This window comes from Amborella trichopoda, chromosome 12 (genome assembly GCF_054954075.1).
Source record: "Amborella trichopoda isolate Santa Cruz 75 chromosome 12, AtrichopodaSantaCruz75HAP2 v2.0, whole genome shotgun sequence".
NCBI lineage: Eukaryota > Viridiplantae > Streptophyta > Magnoliopsida > Amborellales > Amborellaceae > Amborella > Amborella trichopoda.
The window spans coordinates 20,870,933-20,888,969 of record NC_142347.1 but is presented as its reverse complement, the minus strand read 5'-3'; the positions used below and the strand labels follow the sequence as shown (position 1 = coordinate 20,888,969).

Below are 18,037 nucleotides of genomic sequence, written 5' to 3'. Positions count from 1 at the left end.
CTACTGGTCAACCATGAAAAAGAAAAGCGAAGTTGGCCATTGATATTTTATTTCCCTAAAATATCATGACCATGAATCAATAAATAGCTTTCATAACCAAAAAATAATCACCTTGGCAACAAAGATATTCAAGATATTAACCTGCCACAGAATTTGTGCCTTTCGTAGATTTGCAACTTAAAATGTAGAATTAAGATGAAAAAAATTATATAAGATTGCAATTTTAACAAGAAAATCATATTTTTATATAAAAATATATATATAACATTAAAAACAATCCAACAAGCTCACCAAAAATATATAACATTAAAAAGAAATAAATTTTGTTTTTTCTCATATTCATCACAAAAAAATATATTTTTATAAAAAAATATATAACATTAAAAACAATCCAACAAGCTCACCAAAAATATAAAACATTAAAAAGAAATAAATATTTTTTTTCTCATATTCATCACAAAAACACATTTTTGTAAAAACAATATATAACATTAAAAATTATCCAACAAGGTCACCAAAACTATATAAAATTAAAAAGAAAGAACATATTTTTTTTCTCATATTCATCACAAATAACATATTTTTATAAAAAATATGTTAAAATCGAGCCAAAGAACCCAAAAACTTTTGAGTCAAAATCAACTCTAAATCTTTCATTTTAAAAACAAATTGACATGTGGATATGATAGATACTTCAATTACGATTCAAATGCCTAAAATTTCATGAAGATCCATTCACTATTAATATTGTTCTTCAAAAAATGGTGGATATTTCACTTCACGAAATTTTCAAACCAAAAAAGCTGGCAAAAAAAAATTCATATAAATAAATTTACTCAATGATAGATCAAAATACCTAATGTATTTGATTGATGAAGCCTTGATGATCAAACTTCACTAATCAAAAAATGGTGGATATTTCACTTCACGAAATTTTCAAACCAAAAAAGCAGGCAAAAAAAATTCATATAAATAAATTTACTCAATGATAGATCAAAATACCGAATGTATTTGATTGATGAAGCCTTGATAATCAAACTTCACTAATCAATTTGAAAACAAACGATCAATACATGGATCAAAAATCATTTTTTTTTCATTGAATACAGTTCTTCGCTGTTGCCCACTTTCAACCAAAATCGACCTCAAATATTCATCTTTTTTGACATATTGAAATAGGGAAAAGTTTAAGCCTTCAATAGTGCATCAAAGCTCTCCATTTTCATGCATATTCATGGGGTATTGAAGCTCAGATTGATAAAATGGCGGAAATTTCATAAATTCGCCATTTTCAATCTACCAAAAAATCGTTTTTTTTCAATTTTGATTCAATAAACAGTCATTTATAGAAAATTTTAGGTGTATAAGTGCAATAATTGATCGACAAAAACAAAAAAAATCAAAAATTAGAATAAAAAAATGTTGCAAAATTCAATTCACGGGTTATGTTACAAGTAACGCCCGTTGTGTCAAATAACGGCTGTTATTTGAGATTATATCGTTTTTTATGTTATTTCGGGTGTTATATTGGTAAACCAGACCTGTTAGCAAAAACCAATTGGTTTTGAATGAAACCGCCGGTTCGACCATAAACCGGCCGGTTTTGGTACTGATTTTTTTTGGAGAGACCGGAATATCCATTACTACCACCAAACCAGCCTTAACTAGACTCGGTACCATGTCGGTTCCAATCTAACTAGCCGGTTCCGGTTCTAACCGGCCGGTTTTGTGAAAAATCTCTGAACCATCCGATCATGATCTAAACGCTAGCTTGTAACATTATAACTCGAGCCAATATCAACCATCTACTTAGATCTGATCCAACAGCTGAGATCAGGAGGTCCCATATGCTATATATATGGGTTTCCATGGAAACATTTCCCTTCTTTAATACCCTTCTTTAATACCAAGACTTATTTCCGGTCTCCAAGCAAATTTCCCTTCGTTTTACCACTTTTTCTGGATTAGGAAGAGTGATATTGTCCTCGGGTTTCAATCATACCATAATTTATATGCTCAAAAAACCATTACCACCATTTATTTCCTTAATTTATATGCTCAAAAAACCATTACCACCATTTATTTCCTTAGGCCTCTTTGGGTACATGGATTTCACTCATAGCGAGAGAAAGTAACCAAATTTTTAAAATAGAGAAACTATTTCAAAATTTTTAGAGATAGAAACTATCTCAAATTTTAATTTTTAGAGAGAGAAAGTACCAAATTTTTTTAGAGAGATAAACTATCTCAAAGTTTAGAGAGGGATATTATTATATTTTAGAGAGAGTACTTTTTTAGAGAGAGAAACTATTTCAAAACTTTTAGAGAGAGAACAATCTCATATTTTAATTTTTAGAGAGAGAAACTATATCAAATCTTTAAGTTTTAGAGAAAGAAGGTACTTTTAAAATTGTAGAGAGAAAATATTCTTAAACTTTTAGAGATAAATTATTGTAAATGTCAGAAAGAGAAACTGCCTAAAAAATTTAGAGAGATAAATATTTCGTGTTTTAGAGAATGAAACTATATCGAATTTTGAGTTTTAGATAGAATCTCTATCGAATTTGGAATTTTAGAGAGAGAAAATATATTAAAATTTTAAAGATAAAAATCATATCAAATTCTAGAAAGAAAAAGTACCTAAAAAATTTTAGACATAGAAACCATCTCAAAATTTTTGGGGAGAAAAAATGTCGCAAAATTTATATTTTAGAGAGAGAAAGGATTTTAAAATTTTGGAAAGATAAACTATATCAAATTTTAAATAGAGAAAGTACATGAAATTTTTAGAGCGAGAAACTATCTCAAAAAAAATTAGAGAGAAACTATCTCAAAATTAAATTTTAGAGAGAAAATATCTCAAATTTTAAACTTTAGAGAGAGAAAGTATATCAAATTTTAGAGAGACACGATATCAAATTTTAAAGAGAGAAACTATTTCAATATTTTAGATAGAGAAACTATCTCAACCTTGAAGTTTTAGAGAGAGAAAACATCTTAAAATTTAAAAGAGTAATTATATCAAATTTTAGAGAGAGAAAGTACATAAAGTTTTTTAATGAGAATTGTCTCAAATTTTAACTTTTAAGAAGAGAGTATCTTAAAATTTGAAAAAACAACTATATCATATTTTAGAGAGTGAAACTATTTAAAAATGTTTAGAGAGAGAAACTATCTCAAAATTATTGAAGAGGAGCACTATCTCAAGTTTTAAGTTTTAGAGAGAGAGTATCTTAAAATTTTAAAAAGAGAAATTATATTAAATTTTAAAGAGAGTAAAACATCTAAAATTTTAGATAGTGAAATTATCTAAAAAACTTTTGATAGACAATTTCAAATTTTAAATTTTGGATAGAAAATATATTAAATTTTAGAAAGAAAAACCATATCAAATTTTAGATAAAGAAACTATCTCAAAATTTATATAGATACATTGTCCTAAATTTTGAGTATTAGAGAGGGAAAGCATATAAAATTTTAGAGAGAAAAATTGTATCAAGTTTTTTTACAAAACAGGACATGAAAATGATTGCAAAGAATCCATAAATTTTTTATAGTTTATCTAAACCAAAAATTTAAAAAATTTATAACAAAAATCCTGGATTTTGAAAATTCATAAATTTCTTTAAGATTTTAAATATCTAAGATTTATTTCCATCCCTTTTAGAGAGCCTGGACCAGGCAGCCACCATAATTCAGACGCTCCAAAAACCATTACCACCATTTATCGAGATTGCCGGCTATCAGACCGTTTACAGTCACACCTTTTTCAAAACCCAATCAATTGTGTTAGGCTATTTCCACTAAATCACATGGACCATCAGATACCACGTATGTTAAAACCAAGTCATGCTTTATAAGATAAATACGAGGAAAATTGTTTCATACGGGTTGAACAATATTTCTACATATACGGTGTGGAAAGTGTAAAGCGTCCACCTTAAAATGGAGGTTAGTTGGGTGTTCCATCTAAAGACAATAAAAGTAATAGTCCAAATATTTTTTTATTAAAATTATTATTTTTTATTTTTAAAAATTATTTATTTTTTCATATTTATAATCTCCATGTTAGAGATTACATATCCTTAAAAATTAAACCCAAAAATCAATATCAAAAATAGAGTTTTTAATAGGGCTGCAGTTCTCCACACGCACGCTTGCGCATAGAAACCGGTTCCGATGTATTAGCATCAGGGTGTTCTCACCGAAAAGGGTAAGGCTCAAATCCCCATTGTTTTTTTTAAAAAAAAAAAGAAAAAGACGATGATACATTGGGAATATGCCCTCCAGGGGGGCGTTTGCTGTCCTTTAATCCCGCCTCGGTCCCCACACAATTCGTTGCATGGACGTGGAGGAAATCTTACCATCCGTCTCAGCTACTTTCCTCACTATAAGAGAACACCACACAAACCCCCAAAACCATGCCCGTCTCTCACTACACACTCACCTACTCTCACACCAAGCCTAAAGCATCGACGTAGCACCAGGGGAGCCACGATGGGTGCTATAAAGGAGAGGGCCCATATTCTATTGGTCACCTTCCCAGCACAAGGCCATGTCAAGCCAGCCATCCGCTTAGCCCGACGTCTCGCCTCCGACAACCGCCTCCGTGTGAGCTTTGCCACCAATGAGGCCATCGGCAAACAGTTGCACGACGCCGGCACCACCACCACTAGTGGCACTGATGCGCACGTGGAATTCCTGACATTCTTTGATGGCCTTGCAGTCGATGAAGACCGCCGAGACCTCGACTGGTTCATGGCCCACCTGAACCGCGCTGGCCCCAACGGGCTTGCCGCCCTAATCAGCGACCTCGAGGCCCGTGGGCGGCGCGTGCATTGTGTTGTGAGCAATCCCTTTGTCCCATGGGTAGTGGATGTGGCTGAGGGCTTCAGCATCCCGTGCGCATTGCTTTGGGTGCAGTCCTGCGCCATCTATGCCCTCTATTACCGAAGCGTCTACAGGCTTAGTGAGTTTCCGACGCCTGAGAAACCAGACATAGACATTAGCCTCCCGGGGCTCCCCGTGCTCCAAGCAAGCGAGCTCCCCAGCTTCCTTTTGCCCTCTGCTGCCCATCGTTGTCTTGCGGATGTAATATTGAGCCACATCAAGAAGATCAAGAAGGTCAAGTGGGTGCTGGGAAACTCGTTCTATGCACTCGAGACTGAAGCCATTCAGTTGATGGAGGAGCTTGCCCCGATCAGGCCCATCGGCCCACTCGTGCCCTCGGAGCTGCTCGGCCAGTCGACAGACACCGAAGTGCGGGGTGATCTATGGAAACCTGCACACGACTGCCTTGATTGGCTCAGCACTCAGCCCCAAGGGTCAGTTATCTACGTTGCCTTTGGGAGCGTCGTGACCCTGTCGACAAAGCAAATCGAGGAGTTGGCATGGGGGCTCTCGAGCAGTGGCCGGCCCTTCCTCTGGGCAGCAAAGCCTGTTGACAGCACGTCAGAGTTCCAGCTGCCTGACGGATTCTTGAAGGTCATCGTCGGACGAGGAAAATTGGTGAAATGGTGCCCGCAGGTGGAGGTGCTGACACACCCATCCGTCGCTTGCTTCGTGACTCACTGCGGCTGGAACTCAACACTCGAGACCATCGCAGCAGGCACCCCCGTCATCGCACTTCCACACTGGGGCGACCAAGTCACGAACGCGAAGTTCTTGGTCGACATCTACGGCGTCGGGGTTCGGCTCAAACGCGGCAGCGAAGGCTTTGTTCGAAGAGAGGAGGTTTGCAGGTGCATGGATGAGATAATGGAGGGGCCTAGTGCGTTGAGGATTCGAGACAATGCCATAAAATTGAAGGAGGCAGCTAGAGATGCTTGGGAGACTGGAGGGTCCTCTGATAAAAACCTCAAGGCTTTTGTGGAGGAGGTCATCTCTCTCGGTCGTCAGGAGGAGGTGATAGAGGCTCGCTTGCCTTCACTCAACCTAAAGGACCATGCTCTCACAGAATGAAGAGCTCCGTCCTTTATTAAGATATTCTCTACGTTTTTCGTTGCCTCCTCCATTTGTTAGTGTAATGTTGTCCCTATTATGATAATATTCCCTGAGTTTTTTGGTTTGGTTACTTTAGCTTTATTAGTGTAATAAAACATTTATGATTCAAATCCCCGATTGGGATGGAAATTGGTATGGACTGATTCGGTTTTGAGACTGTATGTGTCTCGGATTGGTTCTCACAAAACCTGTTCTAATAAATTTATTTATTTATTCTTAAGCTCATCAAATTTTTTTTAGGTCCCCTCTCAATCGCCACGCTATGCTTTAATTTTTTTATTTTATTTATTTTTTAATATTTTTTAAAACATTGATAGGAACTGATTCAGGCTTGATCCAAATTACTGATCCAATAATCAGACACTGATCTATGGAGAATCAATTTGCCCCCACCTATTTGTTTCGAGACATGGCTGAGGGATGGCCGCCAGGAACACACAAGTGCGATGATGGTTTGTGTTTTCTTGCTAGGTCAGCCAACTTTCCCCTTGCTAGATTTGCAGGCAAAAGAGTGTAGAGTGGGGATCGTTTTAATGGGCAATGCTTGTGGTTAGGAAATGGGTTGAAATCGACGTGGTAGATCACCCCAATACCTCTGTTACTCGGTGTAGGTACCATTTCTATTGACAGCCACAAAAACTACTAACTACTTTAAAAAATAGATTACTAACTAATTTGAAAAATGGTAGAGGCTCGTTATTTCCACTAAATTATCTATAAATAAAATAATAATTAAAAAGGTGCCCTATGGGTATATGCACCCATGAACTTATTTCCACTAAATTATCTATAAATAAAATAATAATTAAAAAGGTGGCCCTATGGGTATATGCACCCATGAACTTATTTCCTCTAAATTATCTATAAATAAAATAATAATTAAAAAGGTGGCCCTATGGGTATATGCACCCATGAACTAATTTGAAAAATGGGTAAAGGCTCTTCATCCCCACTAAATTACCTAAAAATAAAATAGTAATAAAAAAGATGGTCCTACATTTATTGTATTGTAGCTGAGGGAAGATAGCGTGTCTATAATGTCCTGCACCCCATACCTCAGTTGTTGTAGGTACCACTCCTATTGATAACCACAAAAACTACTAACTACTTTAAAATATAGATTACCAACTAATTTGAAAAATGGGCAGAGGCTCGCAATTTCTATCCCGGTATATACACCCATGAACTAATTTGAAAAATTTGAAAAATGGGTAGAGGCTCGATATCCCCTACTAAATTATCTAAAAATAAAAAAATAATAAAAATGGTGGTGCTGCATTTATTGAATTGTAGCCAAGGGAAGATAGAGTGTCTATAATGCATTTATTGAATTGTGGCCAAGGGAAGATCGGGTGTCTATAATTGTATGAGAAATGATCCTATAGAACCCTCTTCCACCCATGTGTACAAGACCTCCAAAAAATCACCATTATAGTTGGTACGGATTTTTAAAAAATTTAAGTTCCACACCCACGTGATAATTTTTCCATACTCACATGATAACTTTTTTAGAAATCTGTGCCAACTTTAATGGTGGCCCTTTAGAGTCCTACACGCATGCGTGGGAGAAAGTCCTATAGGATCATTACTCTAATTATATTTACCTTCCTTCGAATTAAAGATTGGATGTGATGGAATTTTTATCCGGGTATATGCACCCACGAAACAAATAACCTTAGGGCCCATTTGGATAAGAGAAAATTAGGAATCTTAAATATTTAAAATCCAAAGAAATTTATGGATTTTCAATATCAAGGATTTTTGTCATGGATTCATCAAATCTCTTGATTGGATAAACTATACAAAATTCATGGACTCCTTGCAATCACTTCCATGTCCATTGTTTGGTAACAAAACTTGATACAATTTTTCTATCTAAAATTTTTGTATACTTTCTCTCTCTAAAAGTCAAAATTTGGGATAGTGTAGCTATACAAAATTGGAGAGTTTCTTTCTCTAAAAATTGATATGGTTTCTCTCTCTAAAATTTAATATACTTTCTATCCAAAATATAAAATTTTAAATTGTCAATCTAAAAATTTTGAGATAATTTATTTCTCTAAAATTTTTAGGTATTTTACTCTCTCTAAAATTTAATAGTTATTTCTCTTTCTAAAATTTTAAGATACTCTCTCTCTCAAATTTAAAACTTGAGATAGTTCCCCTCTTCAATAATTTTGAGCTAGTTTCTCTCTCTAAACATTTTTATGTAATTTCACTCTCTAAAATATGATATAGTGGTTCTCTTAAATTTTAAGATACTTTCTTTTTCTAAAAGCTAAAATTTGAGATAATTTCTCTCTAAAAATTTTGTAATAGTTTCTTTTTAGAAAAAATTTTATGTACTCTCTCTCTCTAAAATTTGATATAGTTACTTTCTTAAATTTGAAGATGATTTGTCTCTCTAAAACTTCAAGTTTGAGATAGTATCTCTCTCTAAAATTTTGAAATAGTTTCTCTCTTGAAAATTTGATCAAGTGTCTCTCTAGAAATTGATATACTCTCTCTCTCTCTAAAGTTTAAAATTTTGAGATATTTTCTCTCTAAAATAAAAATTTTGAGATAGTTTCTCTCTAAAATTTGTTGAAATAGTTTCTCTCTCTAAACATTTCATGTACTTTCTTTATCTAAAATTTGATATAGTTTATCTCTCCAAAATTTTAAGATACTGTTCTTGAGACTGAGGAAGCCGTAGAGGTAGACCTTCCAGCACTGAGGGTCACCTATACGGCAAGCGAGCAAAATGTCCTGCATGTCCCCATTGCTCTTCTAGAAGCAGAACTAGCATGCCAACCACCAAGGAATGTACTCCAAATCCTGTCCTCCTTGAGCAAGGAGATCACTAGCAGCTAAAAGGAAGTCTTACACTTCTCAAAGGCTCTCGAAGAAGTACAGGTGGATACTAGTCAACCTTCTGGCTCTCAGGAACAAGACTCCATGGCAGAACTGAGAAGTGAGGTTTGCAACCTCCAGAATCAGTTGGAGGTTATGCGCGTCCCTTCAAAGCACTTGAAGGAGTTTGTCCCTGAGACTAAGACTTATGACGAGCTCAAAAGCAATGCACCTCGAATTGAAGCCAAGGCTCCACCAGATTAGAGTATTTGTAGCGAACAGGCTCATCAAATCATGAGAACCATGATTGTGAGCCCCTGTCCAATCAAACGCTAAGGGGTGAGGAACCAACTGCTCCCCCGTTCGAGGTCATTGGAGCCACAGCAAGCTGTCAAAAGACGAAGCAAGGAGTGGGCTATCCTTTTTCGGTGAAAGGGCGGAAGAAATGAAAAAAGAGAAGAAAGAGTAAAGACTTGCCTCACACAGAAAAAGAAAAGAACTATTTCATTCATAAATCAAGAGGGCATTAGAAGTGTTCTTCTCTTTACATTGGAAGAAATGAAAAGGAAAAGAAAGAAGGCCCTGTCAAAATCGGTCAATGATCTCATTGACCTTTCTCATACACTCTTCAATCGATGTGGTCGCCCGCTGAAGGTCTCCCCTCAGTTCGTCCACCAACCCGGCCTCATGCTCCACCTAGGACATCATTTTGCTTAAGGAGTATTCGAGGTCAAGCAGTTTCTGGTCCAGCTCCATATCCTCAGTTTCCCAGACCACTGTCTCCTTCTCCAGCTTTTCAAGTTCTCGCTCCCACTTGGCTATTTTTGCCTTCAGGGTCATTACCCTGATATTGCGTGCTACGTATTCTCCGCAAGGGCGAACCTATGAGAGATAGCAGCCCCTCTCTCTTGTAGCTGAGCCTCCATCAGTTCACGATTGCGTGCCAACGAGGCTTCCATGGACTCTGAGGGAGCCCCCTAATCGTGCTACGGTCTCTTCCCCCTGTAGAGCTCTTACCCTTCATCCCTCCAACTCATTCCCAATGCTATCAAAGTAAGGGATGGCCTCGGGTGTGCCTCCCAAGGCAAGTTGCTTCAGTTGTGCGAGCGGGTCCCCAAGCTCGACAAGGGTAGCTCCTTCAACTTTTGAAAGCCTACCCTAAGCATCTCCATGATAATGCTGGGTATTCCACTAAGGATGGGTCTAGGCAGCGCAGCAGGTATAACTATAGTAGAAGAATCCCCAGCTGCAGCTAACGCCTCAGGCTCCCTAGATTCAGGAGCAACCTCAGGCTGCTCTGGTACCTCAGCAACAACCTTTCTGCTCAAATCTTCCCCCATGGCCTCTTCCAGCTCGACACTATCAAGTGCTGCAGCTTCACCCCATGTAGGCTACGTAGCCTTAGCCAGAGCAAGGGTGACCTCCCCATCTGGATCTACCATCTCATGGTGTATCATAGTGGTCTCCTCTCTTGCAACGGTGTCTTCTCCCTTGTCCCCCTCTTCTTGAACCGCCATCTCTGCCTCAGTTGGTTCGACACCTTCCCCCTCTTCTTCCTCGCCCTTGTCCTCCATGGCAGCCACTTCAGCTACAGGCTCTCCCATAGGGCTTGCCTCCTCTACAGCAAGGGGTACCGCCTCTAAGCCCTCAAAGTCTGACCCCTGAGGATGTCCTGCTTCTGCATCCCCTACAGCTACATCACCTGGGGCAATAACTTCCTGCTACTCGGGTGGCCCCTCTTTAGTCCCTGAGGCACCAACCTCTTTTATGATCACCGAGGCTTCCCTTTCCTCAGTAGGCATAACAACCTCCTGAGCTTTAGCAACCACCTCATCAAGGTCGGTTTCGTCAACCCCGTTCATCTTCATTGGGATTGGGCCCACCCTTCAACTACAGACGTTACTTCCTGGTCCGAAGCAATTTCAATCGGAGCAGTAGGATCTGAGGCACCAGCCTGAGTCTCTGAAGAGTTAGAGGAGGAAGATGAATCCTCAAGAACAGAAGGTGATGCAGAAATAGCCGGAGACACATATGACTCCGAAGAAGCAGCCGACGAAGAGCCATCATTTGACTCCCGAACCACTCAACGCTTGAGCGCCTTACGCTTCGGAGCCAGACAAGCAGGTGCACGAGGAACGGTTGGGGCAGCCCGCTTCCTCTTCTTCCCCTTTGTTTGAGAGGGCGTAGTAGCCTCAGAAATACCCCCTAGAGAAGAACCAGCATCAAGCTTACTGTGAGGGCCGCTCCTTATCAACTCGTTCAGATCTTGGACAGGGCGCCCTTCATACCCTGGAACCTTGCGACCCTCCTTCCATTTAAAGATAGCAAAGCGGTTGTCAAAAATACTCTCTGTCTTGTTCTCCATATTAAGAAATCGTGGTAAAGACTTGTCCATGGCAATCTTACAAGGCCACCCCACAACACGCCAATTCCAGGGGAAGCTCAGGGTGAATATTTCCCCCAATGGAGGAGTCATCGTCACTTTCCTCTGCCCGTGTCCTGGCTCCAGCAAGTGTTATCACCTTTCTAAAGGTGGTCAGCTTCCCAATACGCCTTACTGGTGATCTACCACCAGAGTTTGTGGGCCTCGGTTGCTCGTACTCTTCTGCTAAATATGGTAGCACGTACTTATTGACCTTTGTAAACTCCAAGCACGTGGCCCAAGCTATGCGAATGTGCCTCAGGAGCTAAAACTCACGATGGGTCCCCAGCTGGTCCCTCTTCCTGAGGCCGGCTTTGCTATGCCACTTCTCAAAGAACACTGAAAATGGACACCCTGGGTCCAACCCCAACTGTCGGGCAAATCGATGAGGGAAATACCCCTCAAGCTTGGCGCTGTGAATGGTATGATAAGGTATCACCCCGCCTCTCACACCCAGCATATACATCAATTCCTTATGGGTGGTACGAGAACCATCCAAGCTCTTGCACAGCACATTAGCAAAAGCACGATATGTGAGTTTCCCAACCTGGAAGGCCGGTCTACTCATATGAAGATGGTCATTGTAGAACAAGCTATGTGCATGACCAGGAGTATGGAAGATCGTTTTTTGCCCAGCAATCCTCAAGAAAAATGGGTACATTGTTTCATCCAACACCCTATTTCTGAGGTAAGTGTTGGAGAAATAAGCCCCAAGCCAACCATACACATAGTGGATGGGAAAAGACATCTTGAAATCCCCTGGGAAGGCTTCACCATCCACTAGGTCGTTCCTGCCTTCATCGCCCTGGCAGATCTTTCCTCGGGATGCAGCCCCCAAGCCGTAGTAGATGCTGCACAAAACCAGTTGTACGAGCGCATACTCCCGCCCTGTGCCATGTTACAGGCTACATAGAAAGTGCCTGAACCAATAATGTCTGCTCCGCCAGGGAGAGAGAACTTACACAAGAAGAGCACCAGGTACACCGTCAGAAAGATGTGGTGGTTCCCTCTATACAGCTCAAATACCGGAGGGGCTCCCTCCGTAGGTGCCTTCCCCTTACTTCTCGGGCTTGGACCAGCCTCATCAGCACAGTCTCCTTAAAAGAATGCCACCCATTGGGTGAAGGAGACGCGATTGGTCTTGGAGTAGAGCAATTAGTAAATCCCGAACAACTCTTGCAATCCAGTTGGTAGGTCTTCTTTCCTGACTTGTTCACCTCCAAAAATGACCGAGTTCGGGGGCACGAACTCGTCATACGTAACACTGGTGAGCAGGAGCACACTGATGAAGTATAGGTCTAGCAGAGACATCCCTACTTCCCCATGACCAAAAACCATGTACTGCTAGCATGGCTCCAGGTTTCCAATAGCACTTTGACTATATTCTAACAACGGTCATAATATTCTGCCGAGCACTGAATGGCGGCCAGCAGGGAAGCACACTTCATAGTGTCCCTGTATCGACTTAACACCCTCACAGTCCAAGAAGAGTACCCTTTCAGGTACTGGTGCTCCCCTTGCACTCGGAGGCCAGTAGAGGACCACTTCAGGCCTGAGGTATTCACCATTCTTTTGCCTAGGGTTGGCAAATCCCTGCTGAGGCTATATTTTTGTGCAAGCAGTGGAGGAGGCCTACCCCTTCTTCTGTTCTTACATTCCTATTATCGTCTTCTCTAACCTCAAAGCGAACGGGGTCACCAGCAAAGGTGACGCTTAAAGGCCACCACGGTTCACACAAAGCCTCGGTGAGCCAGATTGGCTCACCCCTCACTAATCTTTTGTCAGTGATTTCATTTGTGCCAAGCGCCCCTGCTCGTGGGAGGTTCTTCACATCTGGGGAGGTTAGGCCATGAAGATTAAAATAAGGCTTCACTGTCGCGCACAAGTCACTAAAAGGTAGCCTTATCGTCGTGCGCAGAAGGCAGGGCTATCACCGACTGCATAAGGCTTCCACAAAAATGCTAAGGCATAGTGTTGGCTGCGCTCGCAAGGGAGTATCGTCGGCTGGTCACTAAAAGGCGTAAAGCCAGCTGCTCTTACAAGGAGGCTATCGCCGTGCGCAGAAGGCAAGGCTATCATCGTCTCATGACTAAAGAGGTTATCGCCATGCGCAGAAGGCAAGGCTATCGTCGTCTCACAATCAAGGGGCTATCGTCGTCTGTTGTAGTAAATCAGAAGCACCTCACAAAGACCAAGACGAAGTGTGGGGTAACGTCGTCTGCATCTAACACCTGTGCTCCAGCTGTTTGCACGCATCACAAGTGTGGCACACCATGTCCCTTGAAATCCGAGCACGCCGCCTGACACTCGCGGTGTGGCCTGTCACCGAGCGTGTGAAGGGTGACCGTTCGGTGTCCCACGACCCTTCAACTCCCCGACTGTTACAGCCTCGTGATGCCTTGGGTTCTCATCGGCATTTCCTCTCCTCGCTGGGAACTCACTTCTACTTGTTGGGAAAACCTTCCCCATAAATTCCCTCTCTTCCACTGGTGACTGAAGCTAACAGAACGCCACCAAAATTCTTGAAAAAACTCCCCTGTGACCATGCGGGTTTCCCTTCTGCCTTCTTCACACTCCTCAACTCGCCAGAATTTCACTGTGTTTCCAATGAGCTCACTGTTGCTCCTCCTTCTCTCCCGATAACCAGAAAACCGTTAGGATCACCTAGCCTCTCTGCAACCTTCCCGGCAACCACAGAACGACCAGAAGACCACTGTAATTTCAGCATAGTACCACTGCGACTCTTGCAATTTCACCAGAGTCTTGGTGAAGCCCTGTGAAGCTCCCTGTTCCATGCTCAAGAGGTCTCAACACTCTCAGAAAACTTCTGCAAGCACGTTGCAAAGATTCTCGACCTGCTCAAATTCGTCGAAATGCTCCTGAAGGCAGGTATACTGTGAGTTTTTGGCTAGGAAACTCTTGCCAGAGGTCTCTTGACGAAATCTCCGGCTCTCTCTCTCTAAAAAACTTTCTTCACTGTTTTACCTTTCGGTAAAACAGTAAAATGGGGTTTTGGCCCCTTTTATACCCAGCAGTGCAACGAAGTGCCCCTAACAAATTCGAAATGATGCTCCAGTCCTTGTCATCAGATGGCAATAGATCCAGGCCAGGGAGGGTCAAGCCCAAGGCCCAAATGCAAGTCATTGCCGCTTGTGCCTCATGAACCCACTGCTATCGCTATGCCCTATCGCCATGTGCTTCACAAAGGGCTATCGTAGTGCGCTTCACAAAGGGCTATGGCCGCACGCTTCAGAAGCTATCGACATGTGCTTCGTCAAGAAGCTAACACCGCGCACTTCACAAAGTGTGATCACCTTGCACCTCACCAAAGGCTTAAACACCGCGTTCCGCACCAATTACATTTCCTATGCTAGTGTCGTACATATGCTACCGTGGATGTTTCCCACATTCCCCCATATCGTGACTTGTCATCCCCACAAGCAGGCCACCACTATGCATCCTCAGGGAGTCAAGTCTCCAGTTACGGCCCTGTGGAGTCACATTCCCTTCCCACCGCAATGGTTTAGGTGCACGACCCTAAACTGCATGGTCCAAACTATATGACCTTAAACTGTAGCGGAGGTCTAGTTGCATGACCTTAAACTGCACAATCCTTATTGCATGACTCTAAATTGCATAATCACGGTCCAGCTGTATGACCTTAAACTGTAGTGCACGTCCTAACCGCATGACGTTAAAAGGGTTAGCACCATGGTCCAAACTCTATGACCTTAAACTGTAGCGGAGGTCTAGTTGTACGACCTTAAACTGTATGATCCTAGCTGCGGGACTTTAAACTACATAGCAATGGTCCAAGCAACAAGACCTTTAAACTGTAGCGCAGTTCCTATAGCAAGACATTAAAACGGCATGACAAATAGTCCATGCGCATGACTTTAATTTGTGAAATGGATGCACCTCCCTCATCCCCAGTACGAGCTACATCTGTATAGCGGCCCATCATCCCCCGTGGAGTTAGGGTCATTCTTATCTCTTCAATCCCCAGTGGGGTTGCACCTGTGCGCTGGCATGTCATTCTCAACGGAGTTACATACATAGTATTGCTCATTATCCACGTGGTAACATGCTTACCCCTTCAATGCCCTTGGGTCAGTCGCACACCAAGCTATCCTATCCTCAAGGGTTACTTTCCCACGATCTATGGACTTCCATCTTTCACCTTAGGGAGCCATACTTGTCCCCTAATCCCTAGTGAAGTCTGCTTCTCCATCTAAACCTCCTGCTGGTTTTAACTATTTTTATCCCCAAGAGAGGCGAATTGTTGTCCACGGACCTATTCCCCATGGAGCTTCACCTACATCGAACCCACCGAAAGTGGTCTAGGTGAACGACTCTAAACTGCATGGTCCAAACTATATGACCTTAAACTATAGTGGAGGTCTAATTGCATGACTTTAAACTGAATGGTCCTAGTTACATGACTTTAAACTGCATAACCATGGTTCAAGCCAAATGAACTTAAACCATAGTGTGCATCCTGACCGCATGACAATAAACTGCTTTGCCTAGGTCCAGGAGGCATGACGTTAAAGACGCCCCCACACATGCACACACACCCTTTACGTGCATTTTCACGCACGTCTTCCCTAACCGACCCATTCATGTACGCACACCACCTGCATTGCTTCCATAGTGAGTACATGCACTCACTACCATCATCCATCATTCCCCAGTGAGTCTCACCCATGCTCACAAAATGGCGAACCATCCCGCCATCCATACTCGTCTTAAGCTAGTGGGTCACCACTTTTCACCTTCCACACATACATCATCCATCTTTTATAGGTGGCATTGTGCCATCTCCCATAAGTGAATCAAAAGCACCACCACACACACTCCATGGCTTCTACAGATTGCCATCCATCTCTACCATGGTCTAGCTGCATGACCCTAAACTATAGTGCAGGTCCTAGATGCATGACAATTAAAGGCTTCACACAGGTCCCAAAGGCATGACCTTAAACACCCCTTCACAAAAAGAAGAAAAGAAAATAATGGGCATGGTGTATACCTGGATAAGGGAACGCCATGAGTAAAAATGATGGACGGGCATGGTCACGAAACCATGAGTAAAAGAGTTCCCTGAAAATAAAAACCCGAGCATGGTGAAAACCTCAAAAGGGCGTCGTGAGCAAAAATGGATGAAAAGGGTAGACATGGCCACAAGATCATGGGTAAAAGAGCCCAAAAATAAGGAAGTTGGTGAAAACCGTCTTTACGATGCCACTTCCTCAGTCTTGGTGAAAACCCGTAAGGGCGCTTGGATCAACAAAAAGCAGGTTAACACAGCATCACAGTCTCAGCGCAAGCGTAATCTTGGCTAATGAGGTCCACACAAAATCCTCAACTGCCAGCATCCAATCACAATACAAAATGGCTCACCCGGGAGTGAGAGCCTCATAAGATCTCCCACACTTAAACACCAAAAACAAAACGAGTCCCTAAGGGTGCAGGCGATGAACAATAAATCCCTCAAAAACAAAAATGAGTCCCTAAGGGTACGGGCGATGAACAATAAATCCTTCAAAATGCTAAAGACACTCACGAAGGTAAGAAACTGACAAAGGCAGGGCAGAACCTCACAAAGACTTTAGGGTGATGCCTCGCCATGAGGCCGCCTCGCACAAACCCCCCCTAGTCGACAGGCCCAGACTGGACCTGATAGGATGGGGCCCATAGAGGTACCCTGATTGTCAAAAGGAAACCTGGTGTAGTAGCAAACAATGCCAACCGAAGGCTCATAGCACTTGGCCGTGAGATAGGCCCGATTCTTGCCAACGAGGTCCACATAAAAGCCTCAACGGTCAGAATCCCAAATATTCCCTTGAGGGTGAGGACTACAACAAGATCCCTCAAAGTCTCTTCTCCCCTAAAGTCTCCACGGATGGACCTATACATTGCATACAAACATCTGAGCAGACCAGTTACAGCATTGTGTGGATCTCCTCTACATTCACGTGGTTTTGTGGCTAGGAAGAAGAAACAAATAAAGCCAGACGAAATTTTTCAAATGTTTTCTTTCTTGCTTCTCTCAAAACAAAACATTCAGTGGGGCATGCTGTTTGAAGACATTTTTAGCACCATGGGTCCCCAATACGGAATAAAAAGAGAAGCCGGTCAATAAAGTCTGACAAACAATGGAAATTTCGACAGTATCATAATAGCCCTAGAACTGGTCAAGATCTTCATAAGGAATCCAAAAAGTCTCCTGCCAAGTTTCGTCATAGTCTGACATGTCTAAGGCAGTGCAAACTAAGAAATACTTTTTGCAGAATCAGTCTCTTGCACCCTAAAACGAACCCCGTAACTAGAACTATATTTTCAATACATCAAAAAGCTATAGAACCACCGCTATTGGATCTTCCACGGTTGAAAACCCTCAGGGATCAAATTTTATCTTAAACGGACACTCCAGGAAGAAGTTATGGGCAAAAGATCAAAACAAGAGGAGCCACACACTATTCTCGTGCGGCCACCCTGCAAATAATCACCATTGAAGGGGCAGTCACGAATAGTGACTTACGATGCTCATATCTCACTCGTCTGAAGTCAGATCGCACTTAAATTTTGTGAGCGTGTTCGTCTCGTCAAGACGAGCTTTTTGATATGTGGCACGTCCCATGAGGATGCCTAATCATGAATAAAAGCTGGATAGAATTTGATGATCCGTGAAGAAAGTTGCAAAAAAATCAGCAGCGACATGCCTTGCTCGAGTGGCCAAATCACGGCGTTTGCAAGCTCAATTGATGTAAAACTAGT

The 18,037-nt window shown here is 41.8% G+C and overlaps 1 non-coding gene across 1 annotated transcript; it reads left to right on the top strand.

Moving 5' to 3' along the window:
* Nucleotides 1-4,421: 4,421 nt before the first annotated feature.
* On the top strand, nucleotides 4,422-6,132 carry LOC18436964 (gallate 1-beta-glucosyltransferase 84A24). Its single transcript, XR_016046446.1, has one exon. It is a non-coding gene; the product is annotated as a gallate 1-beta-glucosyltransferase 84A24 (transcript).
* The last annotated feature ends 11,905 nt before the right edge of the window (nucleotides 6,133-18,037 follow it).